Raw genomic sequence first — 9350 nt, 5'->3', positions numbered from 1 at the left:
TTCTTGTTGGAAGAGTGTAGATTGACTCTGAGGTTCTGGTGCCACCCCTCAGTGTATATTGGTTATAGCCTGGCCCCCCTAACAAACATTTTCTGGCTACGCCTCTGCTTCTATAGCTAAAACCTTATAGCCTTCTTTATCTATTGCAATAAAATTTGATTGATTCAGACACATTTTTAAGACATTAAACTTATCAGTGATAAAACGTGGAACATTTTGTTGATATTACCAAAGATTATGTTTATTTCTGAACCTTTCCAAACTTGTGCAACGTTTGCTTAAATGATAACAGCGATCAAATGTCTTTTGATAGCGAGCCTTGTGTTGCGTTCAAACACATCAGAGTTTGGACCAACAAACATTTGTTAACTAAAAACCGGTATGATTTAATTGCAAGTAAGCCAGTTGTTCTAGTGATTAGAGTAAAATTTGTATCATATTTTTGAACGAAGTTAAAATATAACATATGTTTATCTCCTCCTATGTTTGTGTATTCTGATTACCGTGTGTTTTTCACGCACCGTGAACGCGCAGAGCTGGAATAAAGTCATCCCGGTGACACTCCCCTCCCTCACTACACCCAGGGCTGGAGATAAAGTAGACCGAGCCTCTCTCCTCCCACCTTTTAGTGCAGCTAGCCGGAGTACAGGACGTATCCCTGCTCAAACCCACGGAAAGAGAGGCAGACGGAGGAGTCAGCCACGCTGAAAGCAGGACGGCTATTTTTCGCTTACTCCAAACCAGCCCAGTAGCTCGCTGTTTTTTCTTTTGTTCTCGTTGTAAAACTTCGGCTTTGTCAGCAGTTTGTCCCCGTTTGGGCTCAACTTTTTACCGAGCGGACAGAAAACAAATGAACGTTCCCTCAGAAACACAGGTGAGTGTTGGCTGATTGGAGCTGATTTCACATTATTTCCACCTGTATACGTTATTTTCCAATAACGTACAAGGACTTGTGTAGTGCTGGCAAATTCATTGTAACCATGGTAACATGGGCTAACATTCCTGTAACTTTATACGGTGAGTTAAGTCTAATCCTAACCTTGCAGACTACAGGCATAGTTGTACTGGTAACCCTATCAATCAAAACAGAATTGCAGGGCTTTGAATCCATAATGGTGTGTCACTAAGTGCTTCCCATTTAGACTGATCCATAAAATTAGAGAAACCAATCATTGTTTATCATCGATTAGCATTCCTTTAACAGCTTCTGCACAGTTGAAAGCCATCGGTTTCTGCATTATTTTAATCACAGGAAGAAACTTGCAGAAGGGTCCACTTGAGTCCAAGTTTGAACTGGTTATCAGTTTCATAATATTTCAAGGTTTTATATTACAATTTCTGCTTTCTGCTTGTTTTTAGCATTAGGATAGTATTTACTTTAAACATTTTTCAAAATTGTTTATCTTCTAAAAAAATTGAATTTTTTATGGAATTTATCTAAACTCTTTTATATATATATATATATATATATATATATATATATATATATATATATATATATATATATATATATAAAATATAATTTATTTTTTTTTTGTTTGAAAGCTGCCAATTATTTTCATCCAATCTTGCATGACAAGCTCAAAGGGATCAAACGGTAACTTGGCTGTGAGGTGGTTAGCCTTCCTGTTATCAGCTGCAGTTAAGTTTCCTGTTCAAACTAGCAGCCTCAGAGCAACATAGACATACCTCTGCACATTTTAATTTTTTTTTAAATAAAGCTCCTTTGGCATTTTTGCGTTTTTTTTTTTTTTTTTTCTTGACTTCATTTTAAATTTTTCATTTTTAGGGCTGTTATTAATGACATTTCCTTACTTTCTACCCTCAGGAATTAGTGGTAGGATGAAGAGGAATGTTTTGCCTTTTAAGGGATGTGTGAAAATGGCAACACCTGAGACAGTGATAAAAGTACATAACATCTGCTAACACATTTATTTCAGTTTCACATACTTTTGTATATAGTTGCTTAGCAAACAGGCATGTCCTTGCGACAACTATTTGTTTTAGTTCTGGAAGTCAGCGGGAAACCACATCCACTCCTCCTGTCCTCAGCATATTATTTCCAAATTCAGATCTTTTGTAATCTAAACTTCTGATGACTTGTTAATTCACTTATTGATAGACTTGATAATGATGGTGGTTTTTTCTATCATTGCCTGTTGGCTCTGGTTAACATTCCAAAGCTAAATGGTGGTAATTTTACTCTCGGAACACTGGATGCTTTGATTTGGCATCTTTGTTAGTTCACAACCTAAGCTCAGTCTAAAGGAACATTCATTAAATCAGGGGTGCTTGTGGGGTAATTATTTTAACAATCTAATCAGTTTTCTAAAGAAATCTGATTGGTTTTCGTTATGATTGTCTAAATTTCTTGTTTTTGTTCATTTTTTCCCCCAAATATCCTTATGGTCAAAGTGAAGCCATCCCCAAATTGTTCTGTTTAGAAAGCTTACATTTTTAGCTTAGGTTAAATCTTTAGTGCTTATTAAGAAAGCAGTTTGGATTCTGGTGGCACACGTTCCTTTCTTTCCTTGTCCAGCCTGCAGGCACGGTGGAGGACAGAGAGGACTGTGATGTCAACACACAGATGGTGGTGCAGGGCCCTCATGCAGACATACAGATGGCACCTTTTTTTTTTTTTTTTCTCAAACTATCCTTGTCCAAACAATTTTTCATTCCCTCTGGCCTTAAGGACAACAAAACATAGGGCACTAAAGTGCGAGGATGAGGTGGTTGGTTTGTCCATGACCTCCAAATCTCCCACCTCATCTTGACATGCCATGATTGCTTTTAGATTTTAAATTTAATTTAAAACCAAAACAGAATAATTGAGGTAAAAATTGTCTGAACTCCCGACTAGGTCTCATGCTCCTCTTCTCTTATTAAAACATCTGCTAGCACACAGAAGTTTTACACCAAACCTTTTGGAGGGTGTTCTGGAGAGTATAGCGTCAATGTTAACCCATTCCAGAACCCAGAAGCAATTGAAACTATTTGGATTTTCGGGTAAACTATTCCAACAATAACAACACAGGATGGCTGTCTTTTTAAAGCAATACATTTGGAGAGAAGGATGTGGGCAAGCATCAAGGTGGATCACAGGTTTATAGGTAAATGGGTATTGAAGAGAAGCAAGAAGCTACATTGCTGATAGCTGACGTAAAGCCTTCAATGTAGTTCACAAGGCTAGTTTTAATATGTATTAATAGGTCAAAGCTACAGGCTTATATAGGTATCATTAAATATTGCTTACTTCCACAAAGTCTTTTGACTTTTCTCCATATTCCAAAACGTTTTTCTTCTTCCATGTCTCCTAATAAACAATATAAAGCTAATGGCTTTCCTGTCTTCTCAGTGTTTGGAGCTGGTCATGTTACAGTAAACAATGGGCTGCTCTTCCCCGCCAAAATCCCCCCACTTCAACAAGCAATAAAAATTCATTTCATTTTTACGTCACAGAAAAGGATTTCTAAATGTTTGTTGGAAGTCATTTGGTAAATGGTATTCATGCTATTTCATTATGTGCACATTTTATTTCTTTTAAACTTAATGTTTTATGCATATGTTGCTATAAAACGTACCTCTCTAATACGGTGGATCATTGTGACAAAAACAGAAATTAAATGTTGACAGAAAAGAATAAAGCCCCTGTGTAGTATCTATTATACTGGCAGTATAATGAGTTGATCTTTCTGACATCTTGTCAGAAAAAGTTCAGCTACATGACATGAACAGGTGTATGTATTATAAAAAGTAATTATCATTTAACATCAACATTGTCCCTCTTTCTTATACACTAGATAAGAGGATTGTTGATTTAAAAATATATATAGTTGGTAAATCGGCAAAAAAAAAAAAAAAAAAAAAAAAAAACCTGAGAGCTTGAATCAGTAGATTAGACATCAACAATGATGCCCAGCTAGTGCATGTTTGTCCATGTCCAGGAGAAAATCTTTGGAGTTTAAAGTAGAGTATTATGGAAAATAAGCACCATTAATATAAAAGCACTTATCTCTCAACTATTACCTGCTTGAACCGCTTTGTGACCATGTTGGTCAAATAATTGCTATGTTCTCCTGCGGCAGCTAAATGTGGGGGGGGGAAAGCTGGCAGTCAAAGAGAGAGAGGGCACTAAGGCCCAAAGCTTAGCTGTTCTTGTTATGAAAGCCTGAACAAACAGTTTGAAGGATCTTCAAATCCAGAGGAAAGTGAAGCCTCAAATTCTAAGAAACCTCTTTATTTTAGGCACTGATGTTGGGGCACAGTTTTACACCCAAGTTTTTATTTTATTTTTATATGTATATATATTTTTTAAAGGAGGACAACAGTGGCTGAGTTTGGGAACCAAAACTAGAAAAGTGATTGCACACAATGGCTTTACTTTAGTAGATTATAGTGCTATTAACCTCTTGTCTCAAGCACACAGTTATTTACGGACCTTTTCTAAACGGTTTGGTCAGAGATGCTTAATTTAAGCTGGCCACCTCCGGATATGATTTTGAATTTACAAATGTACCCGGTATTGAATAATCAGAGTCACAGCAGTTTTCCTGGTTGTAAACCGTGCAGCTGGTTATGTTACTTATTACCTTGGCCCCTCCGGAGTAAAACTGTGGAACATAAGATCAAATCTCCACAGGACTGGTAGATAGTGCTGTTTACACCCATTGGCCGTATCCGAACGTCCGTCCTAACTCTCATTCACTATATGGAGCGGGGACTATATAGTGGACTTTATTGTGAACTCTGTTAACTGTCCGTTTGGACAGATGATCTTACTTTTCACTTCCCATTGGTCACGTGAGTCCGCCTCCCCGCACTGTTCCTTGTGCCATCTTTATTTGTCACTGCTGTTGGGAAGAGACAGCACGCCACTGTGAGAGCCAGTCGCATGATGGAGAACCTTCCGGTATATATCTACTCATCTAGTGACCAGAGATGATCACTACTTTAAAGGTGCACTGTGGGAAATTTCCACTACTTTTTCATTCACTAGACGTTCGGACACTGATCTAAAATGGTATAACCACTACACAGTGCACTATATAGTGAGTAGGGCAAACATTGGGACACAGCCATTGTTTTCTCTGTTTCTAAATAGATGCTGTATCAGTTTGCCAAGACTCAAGGCTAGATCAGTCAGTCCTGCAGTTGATGTAGCCCTCTAATCCAAAATGAACAACTCATATGAAATTAATCAAGACTGTTCTTGTGTTTACAGAATTCGACCTGCTAATTTTAGGGACTCCCAGGGCTTTACTTGGTGCTCTCTATAATTCTGACAATATTTAACAGGACCTCGGTGGTTAGACTTAAATTTCATGAAGGAAAAATTTAAATTGGAATTTCTGAACTCTGAGATGGAAGTTTACAGTGTAATTTCAGCCTGAATTAAACTTCCGTATTGAAGATGGGGAGCTGCTCACATCAACAGTAGATACACCTACCTGTTTTCAGATTTCTTAACATGGCTCATCTGGAAGTACAATCTTGTCTCTTTAGAAACATAATCCTGAAATCCTTTTCAAATTAATATTTTCATCTTCAAATAACAAATCTAAGTCTCTGTCCCAATAGTGCTTACATAGTGATTTTTAGGCCTAAAGAGACAGCTTTAATTTAGTTCTAGAAGCACTGCTCGTCCTCCTCCCTTACCTCCAGCACAGACCCAGGTCTGTCTGCACACTACCCAGCATTGGTGCTTTCTGTGGGGGTGGATTTATATGGAGGTTTCACCAAATCCGACAGATCAAGACGCAGCTCTGGATGAACCAAAGTGGAAAAAAAATTTCAGAGCTTTTGGGGCTTTTCCAAAAACTGATGGTCTTCCCGAGACAATTCAAAAGTTGTTCATAAGAAAAAATTTAGCAGCAGTCCGTGATGTTAGGTTTCACCTGTGCTTTTATTGTTAAAATCCAGACAGTGAGACCTTGACAGGAAATGCTATGGGGTTGCCTGGGGTAACGGTGGCTCTAAAGTGAAGAGTCTTGGAGTTAATTTACTAAATATTAAACAATCATTCCAGCCATTAAATAAGATTGCCCACTGTTATATTCAATACCAGCACAGGAATGACATGTAATGTTATGCAATAACTTTATATGTGGAAACAAGCACAGCACTAAAGTCTGCTGGAATGGCAACGTCATCAGCCTCAAATCTTAAAAACCGAATTGGTACCAGCGATAGTTTTACCTGCACAAATCATGTAGCACTGAAAATGTGGACTAGATCATTTTGATTCAGTTCAGAGCTTAATGGGGGGATTGTTGACCTCTTGGTGACCTAAAGATAATCTTGAATATCTCTGAAACAATAGGACACATCATCTTTTTATTTTTATTTTTTTTTATTAATCATTTTAACCTGCTGTAGTTAAGCAAAAATCATGTAGTCTATTTGTTGGTTTTTATTCTAATTCATGGGTGGGGTGTCACAGTCGTGCAGGTGAAGCTCCTCCTATTTGGTGATGTGGTTCAGGGTGTAAACAATTGGTGTAAACACTCTGCATCTGAAATGCAGAATGGGGAACTTCGCATGGGGCTTGCAAATATCACAGCGCACACAGTTTGCTTTAAACGCTGAAATACAAAATAAGCCAACAGGATGTGATAATGTAATAAGTCTTTGTGTAAAATTCATAAAGTCATAGATGACCTAGCACCTCTTTGATGCAGGTACCTTTCTCTCAGTTGAGAATTGTGACATCTGCCCCCACAAGCCACATTTACTGTTTGAACCAGCTCTATGTTGTTTTTGTTGTTGTTGTTGTTGTTTATTGAATTCATTGAAGGTCTTTTGTTTTGAGGTTATTAAATGGTTTTCACTTTCAACTCTGGCCTTTAACTTTGCACACTCTAGAAAGGTCACTGAAGTCAGTTGAGTGGATGCTCCAGGGTGTACCACAGAGCAGAATACAGGCGCGAGGGGATCTAGCTTTAAATCTTGGAGCTCTTGTTTTTAGTCCTGGGAAATCATATTTTATTTTCCCATGAGATCTAGACCTCCGTACACACATGCCCTTATCCAAGTTGAATGGAAGGCGTACAAATGTACAATGAATGGAAGACTGTGTTCCACTCATTAGGGTTTATAACCATCATTAGCTGCAGCAACATTTGGCATGATGGTTGAAAGGGTCACCCTGTCAGCTCACACAAGAAGTCTCAAGGTTCTTCTCCTGTAAAGCTGCTGTGGCTGATGATTTCTGGAGGTTTTAGGCTTTGCTTCCACAGTTCCACCAACGGACTCGCTGAATAATGTCCTTGATTACTCGTCTTGAGGATCAGAAATTCATCTTCTTTCTGATACACTGCTGCTTGTTAGATAAATTAGCTGTTGATAACTGAGAGACTGTGGCTCTTGCTAAAAATGAAATGGCTTAAACCGCCCCAAGGGCAATGTGATGGTGTTTTGTTTTAGCGGCTTCAAGTAGGAGTGCACTATTTCCACTCATAACATGACCCATTTACACCCCATTGTTTTGCCTGTGTTAAAAATGGTTTCATGGCTTCTTCTCTCTTTTGTTTTTGTGGTTCTGTTCTGATAATGGAAATAAATTACAGTAATGTTGCTTCCTTTTCCTGCTGTCATTGATGCACTGGCTAAATGAAATTTTCTTGGATTATTGCTGAGTCATGTATTTTCAGATTGATTAGCAGTCAGTTTGAAGAGAAAATTGTCAGATTGTTTACTGTCTGCCCAACTCCATAAGATGGGCTTACTTCTGCTGTTTGCTATTTTTAGTGTAGCCTAAAGAAGTAGCTGTATCGGTAACAGAGATTTGAGACTTAAACTGTCCAAATGCAGCGTGTGTTAGAGTTGGAAAAAATCAAAACTTTTGCAGCTTGATGCTTTGCCTCAACCATTTAGAAACGCTGATCCAGGGGCTGGCTGGGGGACAGTCACTTCTCCTTCAGAGTTGCCAGCATAAACCAATAAAAGGGAACAATAAAATCATAAGAGCGCATAATTTTAGCTAATACATTTGGTTATGTTACAGCGTCTTATTTTATGACAAACATTGTTTACATGTATATTTTTGTGTAGTTTTGGTTTAATTATTGCTTTGTTAGGTTTGTTTTTCAGTTTTGAGTCATTTTTCAATTTGTCATTTTTAGTCTATACCCCAGTTAAGACTTATTCAATCACTAAATTTCATGATTAATTTGATTAAATTTGCTTTACAGCAAACTGAAGTTTGCCCTTTGTTACACTGGCTTGGAAGACCATTCATACCCTCTAAAGTTTTATATATTCATGTAAATTGTTAAGTAACACAAAAAGGCGATGATTTTTTTTAGAAATGTTTAACAAGGCAAATCTAAAATTTGGTTAATTTGGTTTTCTGAAGGCCACTTGAAAAACCTGGCCATGAAAAATAAATCTTGCTCTGGAAAAATAAAAGTCTTATTTTCCACAAGTTATAGTGGATATAAACATGCCCAAGAGACCAGCAAGAATTTAGATTATTTGATGTGTGAAGCTGGTAGAGGCATACCAAAAAAGACCTACAGCTGAACTCTTCAGTTTTTTTATTTACAAAAAAACAACTATTTACTACTCTGTATTGTCCCATTGTAGCATTAAAGTTTGTAGTTTTTATATGACTGAAAGAGAATAGTCTGCAAATACCTCTGCAAGCTTTTTATTTCTATGGTTTGGATGCTTCAAACACTCCCCGATGTTAAATTTAAATGTAGGTCATTATCTAAACACTCAATATAAACTAATAAATCAAATATTGAGTAGAATGACCTAACTTGAAATATGAAATTGTCTGTGCATAATTTCCATCAGGTGTACTGGTTTGTGCTTGTTTTTCATTGTTTTAACTGGTGGAGTTCATGCAGCTTTTTAATGGAAGCTGAAAGGAGGTGTTTCATTAGTGCTTTAACTTTACCTTTCTGCCATTTTTATAAACCACGTTATCAAAAAGAGTTTGCAAAGTATGTTGAAAGTCAGTCAGTCTGGGTTGGACAGAACACCTCTGATGTCATCACCCTAAGCACAGGTTCCCCTCAGGGCTGCGTCCTGAGAACCTTCCTGTTCACTCTGATGACACACAACAGAATGTAGAGAAGATCATGTTCGACTTCAGGAAGAACCGTCCTAGCCGCGCTCCAATGCTTATCAAAGGCTCAGCTGTAGAGGTGGTCGGTAGCACCAAATCCCTGGGCTGTGCACATCAGACAATCTCACCTTGTCTGCGAACACCACCTCTCTGATCAAAAGTGCACAGAAGTGCATGTACTATCTGCGGAGGATGAGGAGAGCCCACCTGCCCCCACGTTTCCTCACAACCTTCTACAGAAGTACCATAGAGAGCGCTCTGACCAGCTGTCTCACTG

General features: G+C 37.9%; 1 protein-coding gene across 4 annotated transcripts in view; it reads left to right on the top strand.

Annotated features, from left to right (window-relative positions):
* Positions 1-567: 567 nt before the first annotated feature.
* Positions 568-9350, top strand: part of gdpd5b (glycerophosphodiester phosphodiesterase domain containing 5b) — a 53864-nt gene continuing 45081 nt past the window's right edge. For all 4 annotated transcript variants that reach the window (XM_038267994.1, XM_038267995.1, XM_038267997.1 and 1 more), the window contains exon 1: positions 568-874. The gene's annotated coding sequence lies outside the window, so the exon portion shown is untranslated. The remainder of the gene's footprint in view (positions 875-9350) is intronic.

This window comes from Cyprinodon tularosa, unplaced genomic scaffold (assembly GCF_016077235.1).
Source record: "Cyprinodon tularosa strain WSP-4 unplaced genomic scaffold, ASM1607723v1 ctg69, whole genome shotgun sequence".
In the NCBI taxonomy this organism is placed as follows: domain Eukaryota; kingdom Metazoa; phylum Chordata; class Actinopteri; order Cyprinodontiformes; family Cyprinodontidae; genus Cyprinodon; species Cyprinodon tularosa.
The sequence above is the reverse complement of the archived record's forward strand: the minus strand, read 5'-3'. Positions and strand labels throughout refer to the sequence as shown.